Genomic DNA, 12,905 nt, shown 5'->3' on the forward strand with positions numbered 1-12,905 from the left:
GATTACTGTAACTTTGTAGTAAGTTTTAAAGTCTGTAAATATGAGTCTTCCAATTTCATTCTGGTTTGGCATTTCAGAGTCCCATCAATTTCCTTATATAATTTTTTATTTGTTTTGCTAATTGCTATGCCCCTGGAGTCTCACACAGTGCTTTTAGGGTGCATAGTAAGGGGTGAAAAAGTATTATATGAACCAATGAATATATTCTCACAAAATGACAATAATTAAAGTAGATATCCTATAAAATAGATGTCTTACATTTTTTTCTGCTTAGCTTTCTTTCTCTATATTTTTCTGGAAACAGCACTCTCACTTTCTCTGGGGAACTGCTCCTCCCTTAGTAACTTCATGTTGTTCTTTGGGGGCTCCCAAGCATAGTATCTAATACTCCTGACCCCAGAAGAAAGCATATAATTCAGCCCTGGAAAATCTATCCCATCCCCTGCCATACTCTAGTCTTGGTGTAAGCCTGTGATTTGAGCCTGCTAATCAGGGTTCTGGGATCACTCATTTTAAGGAATGAACCCAAATTGTAGGAGACTATATCCCCACTAGACTGAGAAGCATGTGAAACAAACAAGACCTTTAGGATAACAAGTCAAAACAGGTTGAAGAGAAACAAGGCAGAGTCCTTTGAGTTCTAGTTTCTGTATCCTATTGACACTACAGTTGGATTATCTCTTCTGAACTTGGCAGAATTCTTTCTTGCACATGACAAATGTGACTCTAACTAGAGTCACTTATGCAGAAGAAGAATTTGGGGGAAGGACATTGGGAGCTTGCAGAATGCAGGGGAAACCCCTAGCTTAAGCAAGAACTAAGCAATTCAAATCCTGCCTTAGAAATGGTCTGCTTAGGATGTTACCACTGGCAATTCCTGCACCGTGCTGGACCCTGCTGTTCCTGAGTTCCCTGCTTTGCCATTGAACTTTCACAGCAGGCAAGTGACCATCTCTAATCCTCCTCACACCTTTAGTCACTCTCTTAAGACACAAATTCCTAGGCAGGAGCAGTATGTTTTCTAATGTGACCTCCAGTCAGCTGCCAAGACCCCTCTTAGTGCCAGGGATAGTGCTCAATAAATATTAGTCAGAAATGAATTACATCTGCTTTGGTTTGTTTCAAATTATGTGAGCAAAATTTAAAAAGAAATTACCCTAACTTTTAACCTAAAGTGTATAGGTCGAACGTCAGCCATTTATAACAAAAGAGATCTGTTATGGTTTAGATATGAGGTATCCCCCAAAAGCTCATGTGAGAGACACTGAAAGCAGGTTAAAAGGTGAAATGACTGGGTTACGAGATCCTTAATCCAAATAATGAATTAATCCCCTGATAGGGATTAACTGAGTAGTACTGAACACAGCAAGGGTGTGGCTGGAGGAGGTGGGTCCTGGGGGGTGTGCCTTTGGGGTTTATATTTTGTGCTTGTTCAGTGGAGATTTCTTTCTCTCTCTCTCTCTCTCTCTCTCTCTCCCCTTCTTTTTTTATTTGTCTTAATGACAGTAGGATGCATTTATGCACTTTGATATACCATACATAGATGGGATATCTCTCAGCTTCTTGGTATGAAGTCTTGAGCTGCTTCCCTCCGACACATTCTGCCACCATGATGTTCAGCCTCACCCCAGAGCCCCAAGGAATGGGGCTGTCTATGAACTGAGACTTCTGAAACTGTGACCCCCCAAATAAACTTCTCCTCTAAAACTGTTCTTATCATGTCTTTTAGTCACAGCAGCGAAAAAGCTGACTAAGACAAGATCTGACTAAAGGGAACGGAAATAAAAGTAACAGCCTCCACAACGCATGGAAAAGAACCAGTGCTAGAACAAGTGCTTCATGCACTGTACTGGGTTCTTCTGCCACTGTAACAAATTGCCACAAAATTAGTGGCCTTAAATAGCATGCATTTATTGTCTCATCATTCTTCGTTTTTTGTCGGGGGCTACTGGGATTGAATTCAGGGGCACTCAACCACTGAGCCACATTCCCAGCCTGTCTCATTGAGTTGCTTAGTGCCTCACTTTTGCTGAGGCTGCTTTGAATTTGTGATCCTTCTGTCTCAGCCTCCTGAGCTCCTGGGGTTACAGGGGTGCACCACTGTGCCTGGCTGTCTCATAGTTCTTGAATCAAAAGTCCCAAGTGGTGCAATGGAATCAACCATTTGACCCAGTTATCCCGTACCTTGGCATATACCAAGGGAATTAAACTCAGCATACTACAGTAATACGGCCACATCAATGTTTATGGCAGCTCAACTCACAATAGCTAAACTATGGACCCAATCTAGGTGCCTTAACAGATGAATGGATAAAGAAATTGTGGTATATACACACACACACACACACACACACACACACACACACACACTGGAATATCACTCAGCCATAAGAAAGAATGGCTTTATGACTTTTGCTGTAAATGGATGGATATGAAGACTATTATGCTAAGTGAAATAAGCCAATCCCCAAAGGTTGAATGTTCTCTCTGATATGTGGATGCGAACACACAACTGGGGGAGGACAGGGAAGAATAGAAGTTCACTGGATTAGACAAAGGGGACTAAAGAGAAGGGTAGGGGGGTGGGAATAGGAAACCCTGGAGAACGAATCAGACATAACTTTCCTATGTTCTTATGTGAATACGCCACCAAGGAAACTCCACATCATGGATCCTAATTAGGATAAGTTATACTCCATGTATGTATTATATGTCAAAATACCCTTCGGTGCCATGTTTATCTAAAAAGAATAACAACAAAAAAGAAGTCCCAAGTGGGTCTCATGGACTCAAATCAAAGTGTTGTCAGCACTACCCTTTCTGCAGCTGCAGGGGCCACACTGCCTTCCTGGGGGTTTCTGGAGCTGCCTGCATTCCTTGGTGCATGGCTCCTCCAGAGATCACCTCACTCTGACCCCATCACATCCCTGATGTTGACTCTCTTGCCTCCTTCTTTCACTTTAAAGGGCCTTTGTGGGGTTGGTGGTGTTACTGTGCCAGCTATGGTTTGAATGTATGTGTCTCCCCCAAATTCACGCATTGAAATCCTCCCCCACCCCACATGGGTGAGGCCTCTAAGAGGTGATTATATCATCAGGGTGGAGCCCTCATAAATGGGAACAGTGCCTCATAAAAAGGCTTGAGGAAATTTGCAAGGTTCTTTCTGTCTTCTGCCTTTAGGGAACACAGAATTTGGCTTTTATGTTCTTTTTACTCTTTCCACTGTGGGCGATGTGGCAAGAAGGCCCTCACCAAATACTGAGCACTGGTGCTTTGATCTTGGACTTCTTACCTCCAGAACAGAAATGGTGCATTTCTGCTCTTTATAAATTGCCTAGTCTAAGGGCTTTTGTTATAGCAACAGAAATGGACTAAGACAAGGCCCAAGTTGGGGCTTGGGTTGTAGCTCAGTGGTAGAGCACTTGCTCTGCATGCATGAGGTCCCGGGTTCAATCCCCAGTACCCCATATAAATAAACAAATAAAAATAGAGATGTTGTGTCCATCTGCAACCAACTAACTCCACACACACACACACACACACACACACACACACACACACACACGGCCAATTTTAAAGATAAGAAAATCTTGCCCAGAGAGGTCCAAGGTGAATGGAAGAACCCATGTTCAATCCTTGGCTGCTTTGTTCCAAAATCTGAGTGTGAATGCTTTTTGCAGTCCCTTCCCCTGGTTTCTAGAGTGTTGGTGAGTAACCAGCAGATAGAATCTGGTGGATGCATCATCTTTGCATCCTCTCTTCTGATGAACTGCAGAAAGAATGGCAGAGATTTTGGGGACCCTCGTAACCCAAGATACAGCAAAGAAAAGCAACATATCTCTGATTCTTATTCCCAAATGCTGATTTATTCTGCAGACCCATAAGGGTAGTCTAGGTCTCCGAGCCAGACTCTGGCTTATTAAACAGGGATATAAATCCACAAAGCCTCAAACACAAGCTTCTCTAACAAAACTAATAGTAGCAGCAGGAGATGTAGCAGGAAGCTGAAGAGCTTCAGGCTCTGGAGTCTTAGAGGAGAAGGCTCTGCCCAGAAGAGGCTGCCCTTAATATGGTAGCAACACAAAGACTAGTGGGAAAACAGACTTCTCCCAGTGGACGGAATCACAGAGGATTTCAAGTTGCCTGACTCCCCGCTACAGCACCCTCATAAATATTAAACACAGTCTGAAAACCAGTTTGAACATTCAGCTATAGACTTGCAGATCTGGAAAGTGCCTCATCTCAAAGGCGGCCCACTGGCTCTCAACATGCTGAGGCAGAATAAAAGCCGCTGACGCTTTTCCTTATGGACTCAATCCCTCTAGCTATCCATAGTCAAATTCTAGACAAATAAGAACCAACTAATCACGTAAGCATCCGCTTGAGACCACATATGCCCAGGGCCAGTGGAAACCCATGCATGAACTCAGTTGGTGACAAGAGATGTACAGAAGAGGCACCTGTCCCTCCGTCCTTCATCACTTATCCAGCCATGGTGGACAAATGACCACCAGTAAAGATTTGGTCAACTCTTGGTTCATGAAATATTAATAGAGTTTCTACTCTCTGCTGGAGACAGTGATAATTCATCAAGGACAGAGCTCTAGTGTTGAAGGTGAGAGAAAAGACAGCCAGATAAGCTTTGCTCTATGAGCTAGGACTCTCCTAATTGCAAGAGACAGAAACCTAATTTGAATAACAGAGGGGGATGTTTTGCTATGAGACCATCCTCTGGAATATCAGGGCATCAGTGATTGGAACCAGGGACCAGAGAGCCATTGACAAGGCCATTTCGTGGGCTGCTCCCTGCGTCTGGAAAGCTCTTCCTTTCCACTTGACTTTACTACTCACAGTTCATATGACTCCAGTTACCCCCCCAGGGAAGCCTGCCCCTCCCACCAACTCATCTCTCTGACTGGATCATACCCTAGAGTTTCAGTTGGTCTAGTCAAGTCTTCAAAGGAAACCAGAAAAAGGTGACCTGTTTGGAGGATAGTGCCAGGGTGTGAACAGAGTGGGAAAACATAGCTTCACACCAGGGCTCATGGCATGATGGGCAGAGTTAAAGTGGGATTTGGGCCCACCTGCCCCCTTATCTTGTGCTCCTATGTGCATGTACAAACTGTGCACAGTAGCTGAGCCAGAGTTTCTATTACATGCTCTCTGAAAAACTGTACCTGTTCTCACTACTTACTGATGTGGTGGCGTAACTTTGCTTTCAGGATTATTTAAGGATTGCCCCTGCAAGCTCTTAAGACCCATGAGGACAGCAACCAAGACAGTGTTGGCTTAATGGGTCATTCCTAGAGCTGAGTGCAGTGTCTGTCACATCAAAAGCCCTTGTTTTATGAATGAGTGAATGAACAAGCAAATGAGTGTTTCTGTTATTTCTCTAGGACTGGCTTCTTCTATGAGGTGGGGGCCACAGTTGCTGGCAGCTAGGAGTCCACAGACAGAAAAGGCTGCTTTAATTCTAACTTTACATTTTTCAGCCCAAATGAGATCAGGTGTGCACTGGGAGTGACCGGCACTCCCCAGCCCAACTTTGTTGGATAAATGGAAGCTGAGCAGTTCCCCAAAAGAAGAGGGGGTCCTTCCCAGTGAAAAAGGGGAAAGATAAACAGAAACAACTCCTGGTGTCCTCCAACCACCCCTAGTGTGACGTGGGATGGTCACTTCTGCGTCTTTGTTTCCTCATCTGTGAAATGGAGGAATGTGCCAAGCTTACCTCTGAGATGGCCCGGCCCCAACATTCCATTCTCTTTTGTTCTGGTTCTGGTTCTGTTGCCAAATTCTATTCTAGTGCTTTAGGCAACAAGTGGAAAGCGACATGACGGTGGGCAGCCTCAGTCAAGGAAGGCTTAATGGAGGTGAGTTTTAAGAGTTGTGTACTGAGGGGGATGGGGGGGAATTCTAATGGTGGAGAGCCTGGCTTGGGGAAGAGCATTGGGGGCTAGTGTGGAGCCATTTGTTTGTTAAAAAAAATCTTTTTTTTTCTGGTAGATACCTTTGTAAAGGATAAAATCTTAACTTATCTGTGTTGTCCCCTGAATTAGCTTATGCAAGAACACCAAGCCGGTCATCCACGAGGATCTGAGGGGATGAAACGTTGGACAGGCAAGTTTTGATAAGGTCTAGTTAGTCCCAATAGGTCCAGAATAGAAGCTTCTCTAGGGTGAATGACTCAGGCTGCTCTCCTTGGGGTCTATACTTTTCTGGAGGTGTTTTGTGCTCCAGTAGCACAAACTGAGTGTTTGTGTTAGTCAGTTTTCTGTTACTATAATGAAATGCCTGAGATAAAAATGAAAAAGTTTTATTTTAGCTCACAGTTTTGGAGGTTCCATAGCATGCTCAGTTGGCCCCAGTGCTTTGGGCCTGTGGTGAGGCAGAACATATTGTGGCAGTACCTGCTAGAGCTAAACCACTCACATCATGAGCCAGGGAGAAAACAGGAGAGAGGAAGAGCCCAGGGTCCCAATATTCCCTTCGAGGGCACATCCCCAGTAACCTAAGGACATCCCACTAGGCTTTACCTCCCCAAGGTTCTAATAGCACCTTCCAATAGCACCACTTTGGGGACCAAGCCTTTAACACATGGGCCTCGAAAGACATTCAAGATAAAAACCATAGCAGAGTTACTCAGGGATTCAGGGAAGGAGGAAGTGTCTCCATTTTGTGATGCTAAAAAGACCTGAGGCTTTTCTTACACACATACCTGGTCCTAAACCCTTCCCAGCATCATTAAGTCTTGGCGGCTGTCTGGCTCCCTCTAGGTCTTCATGCTACCTACCCCTCTGTGGCTTTTTTCAAGGATGCAACCCAACTCATCTCAGTCTTCTTTAGCTTATTAACATAGTTAGGGATCAGACAGTGCAGTTTGCCTCACTGACTAAGGAACCACAGTGAGGGGCTCTGGGCACCAACAGTCAGGAGCTAGAAAAGGAGAACTGACAAAGAGGGTGTGGGAGGAAGGGAGCCAGGGGCTGGTGCAGCTCTGACCCAGGGATGGTGGCAACCCTTTAAGCCCGCAGTGTCTGTAACAACCCTTTGCTACTCTGTGCTCCACTCTTAAATGCTCCTGTGTGGTCCTGTGTGTGGTTCCTCTAATCCACTTAACAAGGAAGAGAGCAAAAGCCCATACCCTGGAATTGGGGAAACTGTGATTCATGCTGCCACTAATGATGGGCAGAGAACACAGACTCACCTTGGCTCCAAGGACTGTACATTACTGAGACCAGAAAAATAGACACAGTTCCACATCTAAAGACTTAGAGTGTGTGAGGGAAGGGAGACAAAGGTGGGCAAGCAGCACTCTGTAAAATACTATACCAAGCAGCAGCATAGCACAAGTGATTAAAAATACAAATCTGAAGCCAGAATGTTGGGTTTAATTCTCCCAGTTCCACCACTCACTGGCTGTGTGATGTCGAGCAACTTACTTTACCTATCTGTGCTTCAGTCTCCTCACCTGTACAATCAGTTTTAGAAAAGTTCCTACCTTTTGGGATTGTTAGAAGGATTAAGTGAGTTAACATGAGTACACTCAGAATGGTACCTGATGCAAAGTGAGTGTTCCATGTTTGCTGACGTCTCTCTCCAGCTGTCTGTAGATCTGATTGTTTTAAAATGTGAATGGAAGTTTCAAACAAACTCAGGTTGTGGTGACAGAGCTTTGAAGCCAGAAAAAGAGATGTTGAGATGGAGGGATGAAGGTTAAAATGCAAGCAGTCGCTGGGACTCAGAGCTGGAATTTCAGGGTGACTGACTGTACTCAGGGCTGGGGAAGTGACGGTTGGGAGGCCAAGAGTGTGTGCATGGTGATGGGGGGGACATTACTGGGCTCAAGAACTGATCAGAGCCTGGGCTCAGGGGGCGAGAGATGGAACTACTGAATGGGAATGAAGGCAAAGGTAGACTGACATGGGAACCTAGAGCCTGGGTCCGTGTTTTAGGCAGCCTTTTCACTGCTGTGATCGGAAGACCTGGCAAGAATAATTTTCAAGGAGAAAATTTTTGTTTCTTTGTTGCTCAGGGTTTCAGAGGTCTCAGTCCATAGAAGGCTAACTCCATTGCTCTGGGCTTGAGGGAGGCAAAACATCATGGTGGAAAGATGTGGAGGAGGAAACAGGTGGACGTGGCAATCAGGAAGCAGAGAGAAACTGCTTTGCCCATCAGGGACAAAATATAATCCCCAAAGGCAGCTCCCAGTGACCAGCATCCTCCAGCCATACCCTAGCTGCCTACAGTTACCACCCAGTTAATCCCTAAAGGGATTAATGCACTGATCAGGTTAATGATCTCATTACCTAATCATCTCGCCTCTAAACTCTCTCTCATTTCTCTTACATGAGCTTTGGGGAGGATACCTTATATCTAAACCAGAAAAAGCAGTTTTCCCTAGGACCCAGTGTTGAAGTGGAGGTGAAACAAATTGAGGCAGAGATGAAGTTTGTTCTTGGCATCTCCTCTTCAAAGAGCATTCTTCTTCTCTTGCTCCAAGTGCAGTACCTTCACACCACCTTGAAGATGTTGTTCCTGAGTTCTGCCTTCCTCCTCTGCTCACCTCATACACTGGTTCCCAATAAAATTCCCATTATTTGAGTGCAGGCTTAGATGTCTGCTGAACTCAGGGGAAAAAACTAACAGAGTGGAACTAATCTTCCACTAACGGAATTACTGAGAGCCACTGACTATTGCTGAAAGCCCCTGGATTTTAAAAAGGAAATACTTGCTCACTCCAATGAATGCCTAGTGCGAGGGCCTGATGGGGTGGCATGGTTGGGTTGCCGGCTTTTCATAGAAGATCATCATTTCAATGATCTTAAAGGAAGGGGTCTGTGATCCCATAATGTCAAGGGCATTCGCTTTAACCCATCTTGACCAAGGCAGGGTAACAGAGCAGAAGGGTAAGCATTCAGGTTAGTTGGAAGAAAATATTTTTCAATAAGGTAAGTTAGTGATTTTTGTGTGTGTGTGCACATATGTGTGCATAGGTGTGCATGCCTGAATGTGCACATATATGTATGTCTCCAAATTCCTTTCTTTTTCAATGTTGAAGCCATCCATTTTTCTCTTAAAACTGCTTAAATTCATTGCTCTCCTCCCACTAACATGGCTCTAGTGGTAGCTTTAATAGGGGGTTCAAGGGTGAGTGTTGGGAGGTGTGAGGTGGCTGAGGCAGCTGTAACCAGGTTGTAGGGGCTGGAATCTGCTTAGTCATGACATCCCATATACTCTTCCTCTCTAGAATAGGAAGTCCTTACTTCCATAACCTGTTCCCATCACCACGGAAGTGAGCATAGATTTTCCACAGTTCCTGTCCTTCTCTTCCCTCCCGCTTTCCTACTGCTGTCTGCCTTCTCTATCCACTCTCCCAGAATGCTTCACTTTGCCATAATGAGATGCTCAGCTGCGTAGCAGCCACTGACGTCTGGAGATGGATGGGGTCTCCTGCACTGCCCTGAGAGGGATGTTGAAAAGACATTGTGTTCATGGAAGCAGGCTAGAGGAGGCGAGGAGAAATGAAGAGCCTGACAACACACAGAAGCCATTGTCCAAGTAAAATGGTTATTCTTTCTGTCCATTCCCTCTAGCTGGAGTAATTGAAGCAATGCTATATTTATGGAAGCCACCATAAAGGTCATGCATTGTTTAGATTCAATTGGAAAATTATACATTCTGAAATGGAATTAAATGCAGCATCATTAGGACTTGATTAGCTCAATGAGTAAGGTGAAGATACCCAACTCAGAGAAGAACATGTGATAATGAGTGAATATATTTTAATTCAAATACTCTGTAAATTCTCGAGGCAGGTGTGATTTCCGTAAAGTAAAAGGCCCTGGGTACAAAGGAAACGAGTTTAAGCATCCTATAGCTGTGCCAGAAAAAAAGATTAGCAAAAAATTAATGCTATCCTGATAATTATTTACCAAGAAATTTTGAAAGTTAGTTTTAAAAATAAATGAAAATTTTTTCGAGAGCTAGAAGTAAAAAAAAAATCATTGTTAAACGAAATTAAAATTGAAACACTAATATTGAATCTAATTAGAAAATCCCTATTTTTCAAAGGGATCCCTTAGATGGTTACTTTATAAAGAAAGAAAGCAGAATTAGCTAGAAAATTTTAAAGTACATGCACAATTTTATTTGGAGTTTTCCCTAAGAGGGAAAATTAATCAGCTGTACCTCAGGGGCTTGCATTATGTTCACAAGGGAACCTGGAAGCTCCTGCATTCATTCCTGCTTCCTTCCTCTTCTACTGTTATAAATGCTTTTACATATTTTATCTTGTTTAGCCCTTATTCATCCCTTGAGGATATTATTCCTATTCTTATAGGTGAAGGAATTGTGGCCCAGACAAGTTTAATGCCTTGTTCAATGGTTGTAAGTGTAGGGTCTGCATCTTAATCCAGACTAGCTCAAAGGCAATACTTAAAGACATTTGCCTTCACCTTGGGCATAGCAGATTAAAAATGCTTTATGCTTTCAGAGAAGGGTAATATTACTTCAAAGTACAGGGAAGAGAAATTATTCATTATGGAAACACAATGTGTCTCTATTCACTTCAAGTCCCCTGTAATTTACTACAACCTGTTTACTTTTTTAGGATGCCATCTTTCTATATTCATAGGAATTTTCCATATTTGTCTGAACTCCCAGTATCAATCAGTTGTTGTTAAGCTATTTTTCAGAGAGTTTGAATGATGCAGTTATTAATATGTGGTGCACAGTTTGTTTCCATGTGAAGTCTCATATTTCAGCTTCGAACTAGGCAAATTTCACATTGGTGGCATGTCCTGGTGAAGGATGCTTTTGCATCCTAACTCAGTTCACTGTAAATTCTAAAATCCAGGCAAGAAGGAAACCAAGTCATGGGGCAGTTCAGAGGAAAAGAAAAGCTTTGTGATGGGGAAGGGTTTATTGCAGAACATGATGGAACGGTAGTGTTACAACAACAACATTGCTTACGCAGCATGCGCTGGGCATTAGTATGTGCCTTATTATATTCATTCATCTAATGTGAACAATGTCCTGATGAGGGAGAGCCTATCTTTTTCACCATTTTGTGATAAGGACACTGAAGCACAGAAGCAATTTCTTCTTACATGGAGGAGCAAACGGGATCTTCACCCAGGCCATCTTGTTCCAGAAGGACTATGTTCTGCTTCTGAAAAAAAATGGCAAAAGTGGTCCACAGGTTCAAATGTCTAGCAAAGAGTTGCCTTTAGAAGATTCGTCTCCATTGCATGTGTTGAGGTTTTTATTTGGGGATACAGTATTGCCCCCAAGGGAGTCTGATGAAAAAAAAATGTAAGTCCCATTAATGTACAGTGTAAGTCCACATTACAGGAAAACACAAATTTTAGAATTTTAGTACTGATTGTAAATAGGTCACTTCTTGTGCTAAAATTCACTTTACTGATCGTTAGGGTAAATAAGACAAGTGGGAGGTGAGGCGGGGAGGAAACTAATGAAAGAATTAGTATAGTAAAGGATGACAGCAAATGATGCCATGTTTTCATGGGCTGGTCACTGCCGGTGTGAGGCAGGGATGTCCTTGTTTGTACAATGAAAAAAATGTTTACCTGATAATTAGGACATGTCTATATGCAGATATTTAAAAGCAAAACTACTGTGCATATGTAATATGTAACAACAAATCCCATCATTTGTACAACTGCAATGCACCAAAAAAAAAAGAAGTGAAAGAGAAAAAAATCCAATTCATTGAGAACCCAACTTACAATAAATACATAAATAAAAGCTAAAAATAAAAAGTGAAACCAACAGTTTTATTACCCTTGTAGCATCTGGCAAGTGGCTGTGTGCAAGACTGTTTTATGATATATGTGAAAAGCAACATGCTACACTGGCATTCTTTGTTATTAAAAGCTTAAAAGATGCAACTGGTTCTCAATAACACAGGCCTCATTGGTTAAAAGGTTAATTCCAGTAAGGCTGAAGAGGCTCCCCTTCTCAGAGAAAATACCAAAGGACAGAATTTACTACGTTCAGCAGAGTCTCATTAGGTACCCTGGATAAATAATCTCATTAAGAACATACCATAGAGTAGAGAGTTGCTGCTGAAATAATGTCAGAAGAGCAAAATGAAGAAGGACTTAGAAATCTGGAAGCAATGCTTCTAACTCACACTTTCCATAATATATAGTTATTTATCTACAAAGACCCCCAAGAGGCTAAATGTTCAACCCCGGTAAGAGGCCTGGTTTCATTAACTTTTAAAAACACCTTTGTGGGCTGGGGATGTGGCTCAAGTGGTAGCGCGCTCGCCTGGCATGCGTGCGGCCCGGGTTCGATCCTCAGCACCACATACCAATAACTTTTAAAAACACCTTCGTATCTATGTTCTAGTATTTTATAAACAAATCTGAGTTCTGTAGGGCATATTCTAACCTGATTAGAAAGAGAAAGAACCAAAGCCCAGCAATGGAAATATTACATGCAGGAGTGGCTACTTAGGGGCACTTTTACTTTTTAGCTGGGTGGTGAGTTGCTGGAGCTCTCTAAGCCTCGGTTAACTGATCTGTAAATTGGGGATGACATTAGTACCCCATTGCGTTGTCATGAGGTTAGGTAGAATAGTTTGCAAGTAAAGCAAATGAGGTTAGGTAGAATAATGTACAAATAAAGTGCTTATTTTGGAAAACACTTTAAAAGGTTGTCATTTTTATTTCCATATCGTGGATACTGACTTCGACTGACTTTTTATAATTAGAAGAATTCTACACAATTAGTGAATTCTACATAGTATGTCTCTCTCTCTCTCTCTCTCTCTCTCTCTCTCTCTCTCTCTCAAAATCTAACTAGGGTTTTAACCCATAGGGCATTTTACCATGGAGCTACATCCCCAGCCTTTGTTATTTTTTATTTTGAGACAGGGC

This window comes from Spermophilus citellus, assembly GCF_964194105.1.
Source record: "Spermophilus citellus genome assembly, chromosome: 8".
Taxonomy (NCBI): domain Eukaryota; kingdom Metazoa; phylum Chordata; class Mammalia; order Rodentia; family Sciuridae; genus Spermophilus; species Spermophilus citellus.